This window comes from Chiroxiphia lanceolata, chromosome 2, assembly GCF_009829145.1.
Source record: "Chiroxiphia lanceolata isolate bChiLan1 chromosome 2, bChiLan1.pri, whole genome shotgun sequence".
NCBI lineage: Eukaryota > Metazoa > Chordata > Aves > Passeriformes > Pipridae > Chiroxiphia > Chiroxiphia lanceolata.
In genome coordinates, this window is record NC_045638.1 from 52,901,761 (window position 1) to 52,922,947 (window position 21,187).

At 39.1% G+C, this 21,187-nt stretch overlaps 1 long non-coding RNA gene across 4 annotated transcripts in view; it reads left to right on the forward strand.

Annotated features, from left to right (window-relative positions):
- LOC116783489 overlaps positions 1-21,187 on the forward strand; it is a 39,104-nt gene that overhangs the window by 14,648 nt on the left and 3,269 nt on the right. For 2 of the 4 annotated variants that reach the window (XR_004355713.1, XR_004355710.1), the window contains exons 5-6: positions 954-1,040; positions 2,245-2,350. This is a non-coding gene — a long non-coding RNA (uncharacterized LOC116783489). Of the gene's footprint in view, positions 1-953; positions 1,041-2,244; positions 2,351-4,316; positions 4,924-21,187 lie in introns of those variants that run through there. The other 2 variants (XR_004355711.1, XR_004355712.1) reach the window with 2 other exon arrangements.

Consider the following 21,187-nt stretch of genomic DNA (forward strand, 5'->3'; position numbering starts at 1 on the left):
GATAGAAAAAGCCTGTTGTTCCTGGGTGGAAATGTTTCTCACTCTTAAATCTCTAGCTGAAGTTCATTTGACAAACCTATTATAAAATGAATAAATGTAGCTCTGTGTGATTTGTCCATTGTCAACATGTTAACACAATTTATTTGAAGGTAGATTGATGAAGGGTGGCTGAAGGAGTTTACTCTCCTGAGTTAAAGAATAGAAAACCCTTTTTCCTTAGCATTTCTTTTTTTCTTAGAAGTTCACAAGAGTAGATATACAATTATCCTCGACTTGCTGATGCAAAGGAACAGAGCATTTAGTTTCTTGTCACTGTCTCTGAAATTCCTAAAGGTACAATTAGCATTTCATTTGACATAATGTTGAAAGGTTCATAGATTGATCTTCCCTAAAATGCAGGAAGAATTTTTTGAAATGCAAATTTTGACATTTATTAACTTTTATTCCAGATCTGTTTATAGACTGTAAAACTGTGCATACATTTAACTCAAAGAAGCTAAAAGGACAATGTTTAGGTGGATACTCTGTGTTATAATAAAAGTCTATTTTATTGTTTCAACAATGAAATTTTTATTATCAGAGATTTATGATATCAGCACAGCAGTTTTTACTGCATGATTCACAGTGTTTTTATAGATGTATATTCAACAAAACAAGGAGAGAAATTGTACTGCAGTGCTCTCTCTCAGGAGTGCATTTCCCCATTGAAATAATGTCAGCAGTTTTCCACCTTCAAAGCCCTATGTTTTCAAATCAATTAACAATTCTAATTGTGCTGGAACAGTTGTTCACTTAGCTTGGCAAATGGGACAGGAAACATTATTTCCTTTCTTTGCCTAAAATGAAGACTTTAATCTTCTGAACCATATTTAACATATAAAAAACACACAACTGAAAAGTTAAGCAGTTTGGAAACTCACTCAGTTGTAAATATTGTTTTTCTCCGTGTTCAGATCTCGGTAGAAGAAAGGAGCAAGAGCACTACAGTTTCCCCTCTGGGTGCCAGCAAACCGTCTTAGGATTCATTCTGAATATTTCAGGTGAGATTTGTATCCACCTGGACAGATGTAAGAGTTATTGCTTTTGCAAGATGGTAAAACAAACACTGATTCTGACCGAACAAGTGATACCAGAATACAGATCTGTATCATATTACACAGGTCTGACATTAAGTAATGCAACATGCCAGAACCAAGACTTAAAGGTCAAAATTACATTCCATTTTATTTATATACATGTATATTGTGTACTTGGGTAGGGGCATAGCAAAATAATTACTGTGTCTTCGTACAAAGACTAACATCCAACAATTAAAATAAATACGCCTGTTTCTTCTGCAAACCCCAGAGTGATTTACCAGATGGGCACAATAATATTACTCCATTTAACAAATGGAACAATCTCATGGTATAATGCGGAATCATGTAACAAACCCTTTTTAGGATTAAAGATAGTGCTTCATACGGAACAAAATAAAAATCCGCTAGCAAAATAAAAGTACAAATATGGATTTAAGGCTTTATCTTTGCATAGCACACTTGCATTACTCAATAGGTCATGAAGTGAGTAATAAGGTGTATTATTCATATCAAGAGAAGTACTCGGTACAGATTATCTGTATGAAGGATCTGGTGAACATTAACATATGTATTTACCTCAGTCCTAGCCTTGTGTAAGGATTTGCCAAGAATATGGTAATACTCTGTGCATGTAATTCCTGGATGGTTAGAACACCATTTTTACCACAACTGCCTTAGACAGTGCAATCTAAGGAGTCTTCACATGCATAGCATTGTTGGAGATACTTTTTTAATATGATACCTATTCAGATCTATTCCAAGAAAGAGATAGAGTTCCATGGCTGTTGTGGGTTTTTGTTCTTTTATTGTTTCACTGTCATTTAAATGTCTTCGCTATTTATTTCTCTGCTTGTGTGATGGTGAATTTAGACAGGAGATCAAAGTAAAAATGGCAGCAGACTTTTAGGAGTTAATTAGAAATTCAGGGTCTAGAGTTGAACTTATTTGAGTACACAAAGATTGAAAATTTTTCCCACCCCTTCCTTTGTTTCACACTGATGCAATTGTTCTACATCCTCATGACTAAACTCAGTATCTCACTGCTGAGATGGACACTTTTTTATTGCATAATTTTAATTTTTCACTGATGAGGAAGGTGTCTCATTGTTGCATCTCCTAGAGGAATGGGATCATAGAAAGTTATTTGTCCTGGTATAATTTTTAGGTTTCTGATTCAGAGCCTGAAACTCGACTCAAGACAGGGTGAAACTCATCAGAAACTGTGTTCCCTTGGGGTAGTGAAGAAAAGGCTGCAAGAAAAAAGTGGATAATGGTCAGTACCTAACTGCCATTCATGAAATTATAATAGTACTTGACATGGATTTAGTTCTTTTTGTCTTCCTCATTATTGTACACCTCTTTGCATCAGCTTGGTATCAGTTCCTTATTTTGCAAATGATGATTTAAGCTAGGCATTATTCAGGGTATTTAGTCACAATGACTACAGCATCTAAATTCAAGAAAGCCTGTCTGCCATCCACAGTTGCCAAATCTTCACTTTTTCTGTCCTCTCAGTGGTGATGTGTAGTCATAACACCAAAACTAGGTAGTGATAGGAGACAGTATTAATGTGATTTGCTCAATGATTTTGTCTAAGCTGATAACAGAGATTACAGTAGAATGTGGATATGTGTGTGCCACTGCAGATGCACAGACACGTTTCACCACATGTAAATATATTTTTAAAGCAGTGCAATTTCTAAGATTAGGTCTAGGCATCTAAACTGAGACTTAGAGGGAAATTAGATCAAAACAGCACTCTTGGAAATATTTGTTGCTCAATGGGCACTTTGATTTATCACTTTCCAAGAACAGCAGGAGACACACTGTGATGCCCTAGTTCTTGCCTAATATTCGTTTTCATTTCAGAAATGGAGCCTTTCTCTATTTAAGCTTTGTTGGGACTCCATGCAGTTTTTCGTACTCATTTTCTCCCAGTACTATCAAGATCCCTAAAAAATACAAAGCAAATCTTTCTCTCTCTCCCTGAAAAAGAGTGATGTTCTACTTTTTTCCCATGTTTACTGGCTAGAACATTGATATAGGCAGTCCCTGTTCCTTTACATTGTCCCAGGAGAAGGTTCTATTTGCTAGAACAGTAGCAGTTATGAACACCTCCACTGAGTGTGGATGTTTAGGGCACCCATTTCAGGGGAAGAGTCCTGTATTTCTTGTCCCTACTTGCGTAATCATGTTGCTGAGCTTTGCATTCAACAATCATTGGCTTATATGCCAAAATGACATATATTTTCAGGGACAGAACCTAGAATCACTGAGCAGTCAGCATCACCAGACTAGAAAGCCGTATTCCCTGTTTACTTTTCCTTTCTGGCCCAATGAATCTCAAATCCATCTTGTCACAGTAAGTATATCTTTATAACCAGGTTAAAACAAGAGTAGTTTCTTCCAAAATGTGCTTAGCTTTCAAGGCTGAAACATAAAAATATTTGTGTCCCAAAAGCATATTTTTTCCCAATTTCTGACAAATGATATAATACATTCTGTTATCCCATTTTACAAATGTTGTTTTTTTCTTGCATATTTTCTTAGGGAGAACGAGCAATACTCTTTCCTCAAAGTAGTGAGGGGAGCATTCTCTAAATAAAAGATAACAGCAGAGCAGGCTTCAGCACTGAATCTTTGTTGTTCACACTGCTTAACTCTTAGTTCATACTCTTCCTATGCTGATTGCAGGGCAAATCTCTCTAGAGGAGACTAGTCCTAAGGAGTATAAAATCTGCCAGTCAGAGCCTTTTGGCCTCAAAGAGAGAGGTCAGAGACTGGTCTCTGGCCCATTTTTATTTACTGGTGTAGATACACCCAAATTGGCTGCAGTGCTTCACTCTGAGAAACAGGTTTGAGAAGTGTGCTGTTGATGGCTACACAGACATATCTTTTTCTTTTAATAGGAAGTAAAGAGATTATTAAATTCTTGGGGGAAAAATATGGAGGAGCTTTTCTTTAAAAATCATTTTTGCTGTGTGGATTCCTAGGTAGCAAAGCGCCTTTCCAAAGTTGCCAGGAAGACATCTCAAAGAAGGCATGCGACTTTAGCTAACCTTTGTCACTGGTGTTTCTCATTTAACCAACTTTAAGTGTTGTGGGTATTTCCCTTTAAGACAGAAAAGTATCTTGGGTACCTAATGTGATGTTACAATTTCTGTTCTAGAGGTACTGCCTAAGGTTAGGGACAATGATATCTGTCTCTGTCCTTTACCAAACTTAACCTTGTCACAGTTTGATCCTGAAAGGAACTCCTCGATCTGGAAGCTGCAGCTTGTACAGAACCTGCCTCTCATTTGCACTTCTGGAGAAGAATGAGCTATTCGCTCCTGCTATGCTACAAGGCTTATTCTCTTTGTGGTCAATTCTCAAATGTCTGTGAGAAGATTATCTGGGTTATGTATTATATGTGTCATGCTTTAAAAAAAAGGAAATCCTTTTCTAACCTCATTCCATGCTTATAGTCTTGTTCTTAAAAGGTAAATATACTGAACAGAATGTGCTAGCATTTACTGTATGTGTGTGGGTTTTATGTGTTTAACTTTATTTGGGTACCCTGTCCCCTCCTCTCACTGTTCTTGGAGAGTTGGCAGCATTTATGCTTGAAATCTGTTTCTATAGAGTTATACAGGGTTTGGTTTTGTATCTAAAGTACTGTGAACACCTACAATGGTACAAAAATGGTCATTGTGATTTAGGATGGCTTATTCTTGGCCACTCTTTGTCCTTTCCACTGTGTAATTCATTCCTGCTATTCTCTTTTTTTTCCTATTCTTTGTACCTGTGAGTAATTGATTTCTTTTGATAGGAGGTTTGATTGATGCTGTCTTGGCTAGATATCTGAGCTTTTTGAATTTTGTTTCAGTGGTTTTAGTGCTTTGCACTGTGGTAATTGTGTAACACCTAAATATTACAAGTGCCTGAGACAAGACTAAATAAATAAAATTAAGTGTTGTGTGAAATGTTATCCTCTTTTGTTTTTCTTCATATATTTAGGTTTATTTAATTAATAGCCTGCATTTTTTGACTGATACTTGTTATAAAGTTAGCATAATAATAACTTCAGGATTTCTAGCCTGAATTTTTTTTTTATTTTTATACAAAGTATTATATGACACTTATTCCAACCAAGTAGATTATTTTTCCTGTCATTTATTTATTATAGTTCAATGTAACTGAGATACACTTCATAATAATAGGGCAATAACATATTTATTGTTCTTATTTTAATCTTTCAGCTTTATCTTAAGATATGGAATTAGAGAAAGGATTGGTTTCTCCTCTGTTACCATTGTTTATTGGCAAAAAATCTTATCTAATGAAAATATTCAATCCCCTTTTATGGAATTTTAGACATTTAACATCAGTTGAACAGCTAGATTTCTGGACTTCATGTAAAAAAATGCAAGTGTCTTTACTATTCTGATAAAAAAATCAAACATTCAGGGAAGTGACACACAAAACTTGGTATAACATGTCCACTTTTTGTAAGATTTATTCTTTCAGAGGATTTGCAACAGTTAGTTGAATAATTATTACAGTAGTTATTAGATGACAACAAAAAATATATTAAAACCTGTGATTAGATAAATGTTTTTAACACAGTTGAAGCTAATGTGTATTTCTGTTAAATAAAATAGAGTTTATGGCATGTTTATGACAACTGTGAAGGCTTTTTCTATTATTTTCTCTGTTTTGTCAACTTATGAAAAAATAATTTAGTAGTTTTCATGATTTAATATCCATATTGCACATGCTACAAGGCATTGGTACAACAAAAACCATGTTTTATTAAAACATGAACATGCTTTCAGTATCATATCTAGAAATAGAGACTTGAAATTCTGGCCCCAAGGTCTGATACAGTCTACCCTGTATGAAATGGTAACCACTACAGAGTATTTGAAATGAATGGACTTGATTTTCCATTTCAAAGTACTCTGAATACCAACACAAAGCATTTTCATTTCACCCATTTTAATGGCTGGAAATCTGAGGTCGACTGTTAGAGCAAAAATGTGTCAGTTGTTGTCCCAAGAGAAGTGTCCAAAGGCAGTGAGGAGCTGGTTTTGATACCATGACATTTTCAACAAGGGAACTTGTGTTCAACAGTTCTACAGTGAGTTCAGCATCATCTTCCAGCTTTGCTTGATCACTTCGTCAGGCTTTTACAAGGGCTTTTGCCTAGACTGTTGCCGTGGGATTTAGGTGCTGAAAAAATCTCCTGGAGCAATTAATTAGGGGTGAGATAAGAAAGGGTTTATTTTGCCAAGGCAGAAGATGTTACAAGACGCGCGCCCCCGTGCCCGAGAGGTTACATTTTATAATAGCATCCATCCAATCCCAGATGTGTCCACCCTGTGGCCTTTACTCTGGACCGCCCCGGGGTCCACCCCCTGAAATGGGTCTGGGGTGCATTTCGGGACCACCTACTTCATCACCTTCACCATCATCAGAGCACAAAGGGTACATAGTTACCTAATTCTTGACTTCATTCTGTGGTTTAGGCCCAGATATGCTGTTCTGTCAACTGTCTAGGCCTTGCCTTGACAAAAGACTAAACATTTCTATTAGATTTGGGGCTATGAGTGATATAGGGAGGATAGAATGGGGTAAGAGGGTTAAGGAATGTATAAACAAGGGTGCTAGAGGGAAAAGGGTAAGGGACAAGGAACAAAGGAGGGAGGTTGCTGCTTTTAAAACTTACAAGTCTTACCAATATTAAAAAAATAAAAAAAACCATTAGGGGCTTAAGGCATCAAGACTTTACTTTGGATGCAGGCATGAATTCAGGATTTGTGAGAAATACTGGTATAAGTAAGGAGATTTTTTCAGTTGAATTGTTTTGCTGATTATTACTTTTGTAATTTAACAAGTATGCTTAGATGTGCATAGGGAATTTGGTCAGTAGGTAGTGGAAAAAAAATCATTCACCTATCTTTTTGGTTTCTCTCATTAATCATGCAAAATATTGATCATGCAATTATGATATGTGAAAGTTAAAATGTCAATAAAATAATATACAGTTTCAGTACTTTATTAAATTGAGGGTGAGGGGAGGAGTGTCATTACTGGTCCCTCAATAAATCTGCAGGGGACAGGAGTAAGTTTGAGGAGAAGGTGAAGGTTGGAGAACCAGAGAATTTGCCTGGAAGACCTTTGTTTAGAACTGTTGTTTCCTGAATGACTTCTATATTATAGATTGCTGATTTAGACTCTGATTCAACATATAATCATATGTTTCCTGTATAAATTTCATAAATGCAGCTTGCTTGCAAAGGTTTTCAGGATTAAGCTTTCTGAGGGATGGCTTTATCATACAAATAGTGGGACCTTGATTACTCTTTTTTTCTCTTTTTTTTTTTCATTTTTAGATCTACCAGTGGTGGTAAATCATTTAGTATTACAGAAAAGTCCAAAGAGAAAACATACTAATCTTACTAAAAATCTAAATACATTAAATTTTCTTTTCTGCTTTATTTAAGCACAGTTGTGTACTATATTCCTCCATTATTGGACACCAGTAACTTCCAAAACATCTCTGGAGAGATAGATAGATAGATAGATAGATAGATAGATAGATAGATAGATAGATAGATAGATAGATATTAAGGCCACATATGATCATTTACTACTGAATTATTGTGTATAACGGGAGTGCAGAAACTTTGCACCTGTCAGTTCTGGCTGATTTTCAGAATTGTGTGCAAGTGTCAAAAAAATGACCTGCCAGGCTGTGCTAGTGATTAAGGTTCCACTCAAATTCTTCAGTGATTTAAAAAGAGTGTTTATCCTTGAAGGGTTATTTCTGTATGAGTCTGTCCATCTCGTATCTAGCAAGTGAAAGGTTTACTGTCTGCATTAGGCATAAAATGATAGCCCCAATGTCAGTAGCACAGCAATGTCCATTTTGTGGCTGGTTTAAAATCACATAGGATGAAATACTGGTCCTCTTGAAGTCAGTGTGACTTTGACATTGATTTTTCCATCAAAATTATTTCTGTTGATTAGCTTTATCTACTGATGACCTATATTATAATAGTTGAGTGCTTTTTCTGGGGTCCAAGATGTTCCCTGAGGCACCAATGCTCTTTTCCTAGACTTAAGTGCCAAAGACACATGCCTGGGCTGAGATTCCTAAATTTTGTGTAGATCAGGGGGAGAGAGATGGGATCCACAGTCCTCTTGAGAGGGTAATTCAGAGTACCTACATCAATCTTTTTCTTCAAGGTCTCTTCTGAAGAAGCTTATTTCTCTTCATGTTTGTTGAATATACAGCAGACCTGGGGAGATCACAGACCTCAGTTAAATGTTGAGGTTGGACGACAGAAACAGCATGTTCAGCCAGGGCATTTTGGCTGTGTATTGATGGATTTCACATGGCAGGCTAAGAGCCATCCACAGTGACTGTGAAGAGATGAACAGGTATTTCATGGTCTTTGTTGCAGCTTGAAAACAGGATTAGCTGATTTTCTAGGCTAAGACTGAGAAAATTTTGCATCCAGAGAAAGAAAGACCTAGAAGAGATAAATTACCGTCAGTTTCTTCTTCTCAATCCCATTTCTTTACTTGGTAGTCTGAGGGATGCCATGACACTAAGCTCAGAAATATGCTAGGAATAAGACCCGATGATGCTGGCGAGGCCTCTTGTCCTATTGCATATTGAAGACATTCCAATAAAAGCATTTTGGTGTATGTATTTATATTAAAGAAAGACAGTCATACTGGTTACACAGAAATCAAATGTTCTCTTAGCCTGATACTCATCTAACACACAGTATATAATGATGGTGCAACAGCTACTGCGCGTACTGAGGTCTGTTAAAGGAATTCAGTGCCCAGAGGCATTTAAAATCAGTGTTCATTTAAAAAATGTATTTCTGCAAATGGAACCTGTGTGCAGTAGGAGGCATAACTTGACAGATCCTGACAGTGCTTGAAACATCTGGGAATGTTCTGCAGGACAATAGTTAAGAACCACTCATAAGGGCCTTAACACTGAGCAGTCCTATTTAAGCTGCAGAAAGGGACAAAGGCATAAGTCTCAACTCTCTCCTACCTTCCCATATAATGGACAAGAGTTCTGTATTTACAAGGGCAAATAAATGCAGAGATACTGGGTGAAAGCATGCTTAGGAAAAGTAAGGATAATATGGGCCCATTACTAACATCCACAAGACCATGGGCCCTGCCAGAATGCATCCACGTGTGCTGAGAGAGCTGGCCGACACCATAGCAAGTCTGCTCACAATCATCTTTGAAAGGTCGTGGTGATCAGGAGTGGTGTCTGCAGACTGGAAGAAAGCAAATGTCACCTCAAAAGGGCAAGAAGGAGGACTCAGGGAACTACCATCCCATCAGCCTCACCTCAATCCCTGGAAAGGTGATGAAGCACCTCACTCTGGAGGGCATCTCTAGCCACATGGATGACAAGAAGGTGATCAAGAAAAGTCAGTATGGATTCACTAAAGATAAATCATGCTAAATCAACCTGATTACCTTCTATGATGAAGCTACTACCTGGACAGAGGAGGGGAGAGCAGTGGATATGGTCTACCTTGACTTCAGCAAGGCTTTCATGATTGTCTCTCACAAAATCCTCATAGGCAAACTCAGGAAGTGTGAACTGGATGAGTGGACAGTGAGGTAGATTGAGAACTGACTGAATGGCAGATCCCAGAGGGTCATAATCAGTGGCACAGGGTCTATTTGGGGCCCTGTCACTAGTGGTGTCCACCAAGCTTCAGTTCTGGGCCCAGTATTGCTCAACTTATTCATTAATGACTTGGATGAAGGTGTAGATGCCTCCTCAACAATTTCAGTGACAACACAAAGCTGGGAGGTGTGGCTGATACCCCAAAGTGCTGTGTAGCCCTTCAGAAGGACCTTGACAGGTTGAAGAGAACTATCTGAAGTTCAACAAAGGTAGATGTAGGGTCTTGCATATGGGGAAGGATAACACCAGGCACCAGTACAGACAGGGGGCTGACCTGCTGGAAAGCGGCTCTGTGGAGAAGGACCTGGGGGTCTTGGTGGACAACAAGCTGTCCATGAGCCAGCAGTGTGCCCTGGTCACCAAGAAGGCCAATGGTATCTTGGGGTGCATTAGGAAGAACATCTAATGCATCCCAGGGAGAAGGTCAAGGGAGGTGATCCTGCCACTCTCTTCAACCCTAGTGAGGGCCCATATGGAGTGCCATGTCCAGTTCTGGGCTCCTTTGTACAAGAGGGACATGGAGCTCCTGGAGCGGGTCCAGCAGAGGGCAACAAAAATGATTAAGGGACTGGAACATCTCTCTTATGAGGAAAGGTTGAGAGAGCTGGGCCCGTTCAGCCTCGAGAAGAGATAACTGAGAAGGGACTTCATTAATGAATACAAGTGTCTGAAGGGAGGGTGTCACAGAACCACAGAATCACAGAATATGCTGAGTTAGAAGGGACCCACAAGGATCATTGCGTCCAACTCTTAGCCCTGCACAGAACCATCCCCAAGAGTCACACCATGTGCCTGAGAGTATCGTCTAAATCCTTCTTGAAGTCTGTCAGTGCCATGACCACTTCCTCAGAGAGCTTGTTCCAGTGCCCAACCACCCTCTGGGTGAAGAATCTTTTTCTAATATCCAGCCTAAACCTCCCCGACACAGCTTCAGGCCATTCCCTCAGGTTCTGTCACTGGTCACCACAGAGAAGAGATCAGTGTGTGCCCCTTCTCTTCCCCTCAAAAGGAAGTTGTAGACTGCAATGAGGTCTCCCCTCAGTCTCCTCTTCTCCAGGTTGAACACACCAAGTGATCTCAGCCACTCCTCATACGGCTTCCCCTCAAGGCCCTTCACCATCTCTGTTGTCCACCTTTGGACACTCTCTAAGAGATCAATATCTTTCTGATATTGCAGTGCTCAAAACTGCCACAATATTCAAGGTGAGGCTGCCCCAGTGCAGAGCAGAGCAGGACAATCCCCTCCCTCGACTGGCTGGCGATGCTTTGCCTGATGCCCCCCAGGACACAGTTGACCTTTCTGGCTACCAGGGCACTGCTGACTCATATTCAACTTGCCACCGACCAGGACCCCCAGGTGCCTTTCCATGGGATTGCTTTCCAGCATCTCATTCCCCAGTCTGTACAAACATCCAGGGTTGCCCCATCCCAGTTGCAGAATCCGTCACTTTCCCTTGTTGAACTTCAAATGGCAACAAGAGGATGGATCCAGGCTCTTCTTAGTGGTACCAAGCAGTGGGGAGAAACTGAAGCACAGGAAGTTCCATCTGAATATGAGGAAGTTATGCAGTGACCACACACTGGAACAGATTGTCCAGAGAGGGTGTAGAGTCTCCCTCCCTGGAGATCTTCAAGAACCATCTGGATGCAGTCCTGTTCAACGTGCTCTAGGATAGCCCTGCCTGAACAGGGAGGTTGGACCAGATGACCCACTGTGGTCCCTTCTAACCTGACCTGTTATGTGATTCTGTGATTCCTCTGGATAGGTGAATAGTCCATCCCTTCAGCAGGACCATGCCTTTATCTAACCAGTTTAGAAGTTTGAAAAATTGATACCCTTGAGCTTGATCTAGAAAGGGCTGAGTATTCCTGCATGTAAACACCAACGTCCATTTCCAGCTCAAGAGAGATTTTGGTGTTGTGATTTCTTTTATTCCTTTTTCTTTTTTTTTTTAATAGTTGGAAGGGAATTTTTGGCCCTTCTTTCTGACTAGAAGACTGAGCTAAAGACTCATCAGGGTATAAAATCAAGATCTTATGAGCTGAAAGAAATAATGGATTGCTTTCTCTAAACCCTGTTGGCTGACATGGATTTTGTCAAATTATTATCTTTTTAGCTGCATATCTTTGTCAACATGCAGCTTGTTTCCTTGGGTTGTACTCTGATTTCTAAAATCTGATATAACTTCTACTGCATTTGCTGTAGGGTTTTGTGGGAGAGAAGTTTGATCAGATTTATGTCGGCTTCTTTTTCCACATGCTAAAATGATATAAAATAAAATCAAGTACAAATCTGTTTTATAAAGCAAATTTAAGAATTTTGAATGATGTTGCATCTGTAACATAGACTTAACCATGTTCTAGACACAAATAATAAAAATCATCTGAAGCCTCTGCTTACAAATTTTCTTTCGAAAATATTTACTGATTGTACCTGACTTGTTTTACTATGTCACTGCAAAGACAAAGCAAATGCTGATTAAAGCAATTAAAAGTTTCCTTTGTTGGCAGAAAGAGATGTATTCAGATACGGCTTTTTTCTTTGTAGATGTCTTAATAAGCACCAGCAGATTGAAATAAAATCTGTCATCAGTTATATTTTTTTCTTGAACTAACTGTCTACTTCACATACATATTAAGAAAGATTTGTTACCAAAGCTTCCTTATATGTTTTCTATTTGTTGTTGTAAAATGGTAAATGTTGAAATAACACTAGATATATCAATCTGATATTATAATGCAATGTATCTGACAGCTGAAGAGAGAAAAAATGTAATGACTTATATAGTATTTGGAGTAGTGCATTTTTTTCTTGTTATGGGTTTCTTCAAAAACACAACTGTGCTGTTTGGGTGTCTGCCATCACGGAGGGATATAAAGCATTATTCTGGATGGAGGATTCAGCTTTAGCAGAATATAAATTAACTGCCGTGTAAATATAAACATCAATTAAGTTCTGTCACTTGTTAAATATTTATTTACTAAAATGATTTAAGCAGAGAAGCTTGCTGAGGGGAAAATTGTCTGTTTCTATCTAGACACTGATGGTACCTCTTAGGAGCCTGCTTTGTTTCTATTGTTTCTTTATTTATAATCTCTTATGTGTGGTTTCAGAGGTTGCTATTTCAAGCAGCTGAAAATTTAAGGGATATTTCTCACCACTGCTGAGCAGTATTAGGCATGTAACTCCCATTAATGCTAATGGGAATTAAGCAGATAAATTCCTTCTTGCATTAGTGGATAAGTGGACTTCCATTTTCAAAGGTGTCATAGACTTCATCTGTGCAACCTGCACATGATTGTACATGGCAAGATCAGAGCAGTGCCCAGACACAGAGGGGAAGAATAAAACATCTGCAATGCATTTATCCTTTTATTCTGATTATCTCTCTGGAATAGACTGTCAATAACTTTCAAAAGATGGTTAGGTTTACACAAACTCATGGGCAAATATTGTTAAGTTGCATGATCTTTCTGTGCTCTTGGCTAGAAGATGTAAATAGAGACATTCATGACATTCAGTAGTTCCTCAGTTCTTTCTCATAACAACAGCATTATTCAAAAATGGGCTTCTTGTCACTTCTGTTGTCGTAAACTAAGTATATCAGGATAGAGCCTCGTGAAATAGAAGTTACAGAATGAGTCATTTATGCCACTGAAATATCCACATCATCATTTTTCTTTCCTGAAAGAATAATTGTTACCCTCATTTACTCTTTGTGTTACACTGGATACCATATTTATTTGGCTTGGGCGGATGAGAATTATTTCAGTAAGAATTTAGATGTTTGTAAGAAATATCTATAAAAATGCAGAAGAGAAATCTAGTCTTATTCTGGAAATACAGGTTGATTGGATGCACATTGAATGTCACAATGAAACTTTCTTGTTTATGAATTTACCTTAGATCAGGTTTAAAACACAGAATAGTTCCATACGATGTTTAAAAATGAGTTAGATCAGATACAAAGACATAAGAAGACACTGGCAAGTTCTATGTACGCATTGAAACGTTAAACTTACATGTGCAGAAAAAGAGCTCTTTGGAGCCATATGAAAAATTTAAAAGGCAAATCAAAGTTTTTAAGCCTTCAAGACCAGGCACATACTTACTCCTAGATTTACTTTTTAAAGATCCTTTTTCAATACAGCTAACCCGGTCAACATAGGACCAAACTAGTACATGCAAACCACACAAAAAAACTTTAACTGGTCATTGCTTAAAGGCCCAAGAGATAGGTTCCTAATTGCCATAAATACTGATTCCCATAAGTTCTTTTTACATTCCCATCTAAATTTTCAATAATGATAGCAATCACACAAACCATTCCAAAATCCTAATCAAATGTCTTCTCAGAGCATTCATAAAATGAAATGCTGATGCAGCACATTCTATTTAATTGAGATACACTCAAACTAGGAAGTCCGCTTAATCAGGACGTCTCTCTGGGAACAGTTTAAGTCCAATGATACTTAATGGCAATGACTACTGCTTAATGTGGATGGCAATTCTGCTTAATTGAGGTTTCTTCCCTTGATGTAGAGGTTTACAGCTCTGCACTTTTAAATAACTGAGACTAATTTTGTTATATGTTTTACTAAATGTATTTTAAGTAAATGTGATGAATTGAATGGAATAACACTTGAAAAATTTTAATCTCTGTAGCAAACAAGGCCTTTTAGCATTTAAAAACCTATCAGGGGCAAAGTAGGAGGAGATATGATAGAAATGTGTAAACTGAAAACAGTAGTGTTAGAGGAAATGAGAAGTTTGTCTCGTAGGGGTTTTTTTTATGCGTGTGAAACATCTAAGCTAAGTAGTTTTAGTGGATGAGGGCTCCAGAATTCAGTTCTGAATCTAGATCAGTGTCTTTTGAACCTTTGAGTGTCAGAAAATGGGGAAGCAAATTAAAAAGGCACATAAGTTAACAATAAGCAGCATATATGGCACATCCACCCTGTACATATTGTGGAGGGCATGAGGAGAGATCTCTGAGGTCTTTGTGAATGTTCCTGACAAGGTCCTCTCATGTGTAAGGTGAATCATGAAATAAAACAGAAAGAAATATGTTTAACATGGAACTATTCAGTGAAGACCAGTGTGCAGCCCAAGGGGGACCAACCACCTGAATAATGGGTGACGTAGAAAACCTCCAGGATGGATGTTAAAGAGACAACAAGTACATGAGAGAGGGCTTCAAATCCTGCTCAAGACTAGTCACATCTTTAACCACATCATGGAAGTAAAGTGGAATGCAATGTGTCCCTCATGGGTACCTAATCTAGTGGCTGTATGGAATTGCTAATGAATGGTATATTTGATTTGCAAAAAAAGGCCCCATCACCTACAGAGTGCAGGCATGTTGAAAAGTAGTTGAGGCTATTATCATTTTACGAATGGCTGATGAACATAAACTGTAACTGCTTGACAGGACTACTGTGCACCTGTATTCAACACACAAAAGCTTTCTAGCCTTGGTATCTGGAGTATGACTTGGGGTGTGGAACCACAGACTCAAACGTGAGTCAGTGAGATTTTGTTAGAGCAGCACAGCCATAGATGCTTTTGTAAAACAGGGAAGTTCAGTGCCATGATTAGGTGAAAAGACTGTCTATATTATGCAAAGGAAATCTTAGGAGATTGTATTGTTGAAAGAGACCTTCTCTTCCAGTGAACAATTAGACACGAACATTGCAGGACGAATTACTAATTTTGAAAAAGCAGTGGATCCCACATACTGAAGAAATATTACACAACTATGACAGTTGACAAGCATATTCACCACTTTAAATCTAACCTGCATAAAGCTTTTAAAAACCTTTGCATAAATATAGTGCTTTTATGACAGTAGGACTGTATAGCGAAGAAATGCTACCACATTTCACCCCACTGTCTGCATATAGCTCTGCAAATGGTGCATAGCTCTCATCTTCAGCACTGTGTCTGTCCCTTCGCCTGTCCTATGATGAAATTGCATGTCATGCCAAATTTAGTGTGCTTGCTTTATGACGTGCAGAGTAACAAAGAAACCAGCTACAGTCTTTAAAAAAGTAAAAACACGGTCTGGTTTTCCTTAATACTGTACTTCCTTCCACTATTTCCTATTTGGTAGCTGCAGCACAAACTCTCAGAGGTGGAATTTAAAATATGACAATCTGTCAAGGCTACAAAAATCCTGAATAATCTTTAGCAAATCAACAACTTCCATATCATCAGCAAAGGAAGGTGGTTCAGACTTGTTGAACTCTAGTTATTATAGGCTTGAACAACTCCTGATATAGAGGAGAGATATGCATGATTATGCAGGCAAGCACAAGTTAAGTAAAGCTGACTCCTGCTCACTGCAAATCTAATTGACAATTTTGTTGCCCTTCTCTGGCTATTTAAGAAGAGTAGTGAGGTCAATGGTAATGACATGTCTCATGGTTGGAAAATGCCACCCACTTGGTTTCTTTTTACAAGGCATTGATTTCAAACTTCTAAGTTCAGCTTTGTTACAAGGAAAGAAGATTTTTAAAAAGCCTTGTGGAATGAATTTACTGCTTGTGAAAGGTGACTGCAGAGACTGAAATACTCTGTTTTCACAGAGGAGATGCTGTACCTTTGTATTTTTTCTTTTAGTATTACACTGGCAATTCAGTGTCTGCTTCCTCATGTTTTCATATATGCTTAAACCTTTATGTTGTGGACTCATTCCTAGGATGAGGGTTTCTACACCTTAGACTAAGTCTGAAGAATTATAAAAAAGCCCCAAATTAATTACATTTGCAAGATTGGTAAAAGATTTTTCAATATTGTTTGTTTCAAAGAACGATAATATAGCTTTCCTGTTGGGATCATCATGATTAACAAAAATAGTATAGAAAGAACTTTGTTGCTACTCCCTGACACTTTGGATCCAAATGGCATTCAAATACATGCAAAATCTGAATAAGAACCTGATTTTTTCACCACTGGCCTTTAGCAACCTCATATTGTTGTACTGCCCTTCAAAAAGCACTGGACAATTTGTGAGCAGTGGTGATGAATATGTTGTACACACATTTACTAATGTAGAACTCTTTCGCTGTGTGGTGGGGGAAAAAAGTTTTCCCCCTAAAGTTATAAAATGGTAATCCCCCAGGGGGTGGCCACCCTTGGGTTTGAGCCAATAAGCGCTTCTGCAAAATATAAACATATCACCCAGACTGGAAAAGAAGGGTAGTTGTTGTAGTTGTAGTTGTTGTTGGAGAAGTGGCCATGTTGTGAAGCCACAAGCTGAGGGGCCCGGAGCCCCACTGGGGCTATGGTCACCCCCAGCCCCGTCTGGGGGGCTACAGGGATTTGGAACAGTGTTAGATTGGACTAAGTATCTGCAGCTGAGAAGTTGGAAGTTTTTCTCCTCCACCGTGAGCAGCAGCAGGAACAGCGTACGGAGGGCAGAGAGCCAAGAGATAAGAGAGAAGCAGCAGAGACAGCATGCAGCCAAGGAAGACACAGAGTTGTCTGAGAGAGAGAGCCAGCAGCAGAGAGAAAACTAAACTACAGAGAGAGAGTTTGAGTAAGAACTGAAACAAAGTCCCCAAACCTCTCTGAGACCTCCTAGATAGGAGGAAGATGATGGACTCTTACTTAAGAAGAGTCTTAGAGTGCTGCAGCACCAAAATGAGAGGAGCTGAGAAGCTCAAGGCGTCCTGGAAAGCTGGACTGGGACGACCAAACGGAATGTGGAGGGGGTGACCTTGGCCCCTCTTGTTGCTGCTGCCAAGCTAAGCTAGCAGCCTGAGATCAGAGCACAGAAGCTCTGATAGAATTCTTGAGGCAAAGGCCTTCAACTGAAAGCTGCCTGAGACGTTCTGACTCAGGGGTGAATCCCCTGAGGAAGGGACCTTCATGGGATGTCTTACACCCCATGATATGATGTGGTGAAGCGAGTTTTGTCCCTGCTACGCAGCCCACAGAAGAGAAGACCCTCACTTGGAGTCGAAGGGCCATGAGGGGCTTGGATACCCCCTTGTGTGTACTGGCAGAGGTCCAGCTACAGCTGCTGTATGAAAGAAGAGAGTCTGCTGCCCTAGAGACACTGCTACTCTGAAAGTAGAAAGGATCTTTTCCTTCTTCCCTCCTGGACTTTTGTTTGGAGAGAGAAGAGATTTGATCCATTGTAAATACTGCTTTGTCATGGTAGAGATAGTTGAGATTGTGTGTGTAATGTATTGTAATATTTATTTTGTACAGTCGTTGTAATATGTAATCCCTTTCCCCCCATTTTAAGTCTTGTGTGGTGTCTGGAAAACCCATCTCACACTGGGTTGAGATGAGGGAGGGGGGCTTGAACTTAAGAATTGGATTTTGGGGCTCTCAAACCATGACACACTCGAAACTGGATTTAGCTCTAGCCTGTATACTTGTCTTTAGGTGTGCAAAGATGGATGGTTATGTTTAAGCTAAGAGTCTGCCAAAGCAATTGATAGAATTTAAGAAGTGGCCAAAAGCAAAAGTCAACAAAACATTAGTGTCTAATTCTATTTAACGTGTCTCAGAGTATTTGAGTCAGTCTCACGTGCTGTTACGTAAGGAACAGAACCTATGGAAAACATACACCTTCTTGGAGTGTCAGACACTGGATGGAGAAGTCCTGTCATTTTGAATGGTACTAGTTATTTATGATTTGGTACAGAATTGAGTCAATTTTGGGAGAGCTCTAAGTCTTTTTCAGTATCTCTCCATCGCCTACAAGATAAATTCAGACAGATTCCTTAAATAATGACACCTACATTTAGACAGATAAATTCATATGTGCACATTCTGAAACTAAAGCTCATATTGTGGGTCTGAAATTTATGTAGAAGTTTTCAGTTATCATATAATGGCTGGTCTACAACCAGTTTAGAACCACCATGTCTGAACCCAGTTAGCAAGTATGCTTCCATGCAGTAGATGTAATAAGATGTGAGAGGAGAGAGACACTCTTTGACCCTAGTTCCCTGACCATGGAATACCATAAGATTTCCATCTCACCTAAGGACTCACAAAAGTGAAACTTTTCCTCATTGTTTACTGTCTGCATCACACTGAATAATCCCATATTCCATCTGTAGTCAGTGGAGGTGCTGTAGGTACTGCAAAAAATTTTTCCTTTTGTAGAAGCATTGAACTCCTGTATACTTCTCCCCATCTTATGAAAAATTTAGAGAATTAGTAGTAGCATCTTTGCCTAATACCTTAGGATTCAGTGACACCTGTACTTCAAGTAAGGCCTTTCACACTGTCTCCCATAAGAGCCTAATAAACAAGCTGTTGATGTACAGGCTGGATGAGCACTGAGGTGAGTTGAAAACTGACTGAACTGAGTCTAGAGGGCAGTGATCAGGGGCACAAAGTCTAATTGGAGGCCAGTAACTAGCAATGTATGCCAGTAGTCAATACTGCATCCAATCCTGTTCAACATCATCATCGTTAATGATCTGGATGATGGGGCAGAGTGTACCCTCAACAAACTTTCAGATGACACAGAACTGAGAGAAGCAGAGGGCCATTCTGCCATCCAGTTCAACAAGGAGAAGTGCAAAGCTCTGCATCTAGGGATGCATCAGTATATACCGGGAGCCATCCAGCTGGAAAGCAGCTTGTCAGAAAAGGATCTGGGGGTTTTGGTGAACACCAAGTTCACATGAACTAGCACGATGCTCTTAATGCAAAGAAGGTGAATGACCTCCTGGGCTATATTAGGCAAAGAATTGCCAGCAAGTTGAGTGAGGTGATCCTTCTCCTCTACTCAGCACTGGTGAGGTCATACCTGGAATGCTGTGTCCAGTTCTGAGTTCCTCAGTACAAGAGAAACACGGACATACTGGGGACAGTCTAATGAAGGTCCACTAACATGGAACATCTAATTTATGAGGAAAGACTTAGAGAGCTGGGAGCAGAGAGGGCTCAGAAGACAATCTTGTCAATGTGTATAAATGCCTGAAGAGAGAATATAAAGAGGAAAGATCCAGGCTCTTTACAGTGGTGCACAGTGGCACCTCATGTGAAGAGGTAGTGCGCACAAACTGAAACACAGGAGGTTCTATCTGAACACTGGGAAATGTTTTTTACTTTTGGGTAAAAGTAGAAAAGGACTGAGCCTTGGCACAGGCTAGCCAAATAGGTTATGGAGTCTCCATCCAACCATCTGGACATAGTTCTGGGCAATTGGCTCTAGGTGTCCCTGTTTGATCAGGGGTCTTAGACAAGATGACCTCCTGAGCAACCTTCCAACCTCAACTATTCTGCTATTTTGTGATTAGAGCATTCATCAAAGATGTGAAAGACTTGGATTCAGATCTTCCTCTCTCTGATTTCAAATAAGGAACTTGGATCTTCCAGATGTGAATAAACTGCTATGTAGGCAAGATTTCGAGGTTCTGTATTTCAGGGTTAGTTACAGAGCCTTGTATATACTTTAAATACCATGGCCAAGGCTGCAGGGAGATACACACAGCTCTTTTAGCAGTGCACTAGTCCCCTGTTGAATCGCACCTCTTTACTGTCTGCCTTTTGGAGCTTGCAGGTGCTAAGAAATTTATATTAATAAACATACTTGCAAGATTTACTGTATAAAATGCTTAACTTCACTTCTTGCTTTGAATAAAGGGAAGGTGCTTATCTGCACTGCCATGGGAAAAGAACTGACTCAGACGTTTGTAATCACTTCCTTGAATCTCTTTCTTGTTATGCCTTTTTACAGTGCAAACCAGCTTTCCCAGCTCACAACTACTAAAATCCTAAGAAGAAGCAACTTCTCCACCACTTCCCAAATCATTCCAATCCTGTCCCTGTAAGTTCAGAGCAAATCAAAAAGCAATCCAGAAGAGCCTTAACTACCCAGGCAAGATTAGAAGACACTCTATCCATTTTATTCAATGTGTGTTTCCACTATATGCAAAATATCTCCTTATTTTAACGTTGTTGAGAAATCAACAAATGACAGATAAGGTTTCATTCTGATTCTTAACTCCAATGAAAATGGTCTGCTGTGGGTACTGAGCAAATTAGCAAGCATTTAATTGAAACACAGCTCAGAGTGTAGACGTGCCCATAAGCACCTAGGAAAACTTAGGTGCCTCCAGGGTTCTGTGCCAGGTGAGGAGGGGTTATTACACAGAATAATAGAATGCTTATATCTGCAGTTCTGCCAACTCTTCTTAAACTTAAAACCCCAGCCCTGAGGTCATATGAATGGGCTCAGATTTCATTTTAAAAAGAAAAAGGAAGTTTCTGGCATCAGAATTGAATAGGAACTTGAAAACAAGAATTTTAAAGATACAAAATGAAAACAAAAAGGGAGAGAGAATTAATATATGTATGTACATGTACCTTACTTATATAGGTACATATGTATACACACATAGCTAAAACTAACTC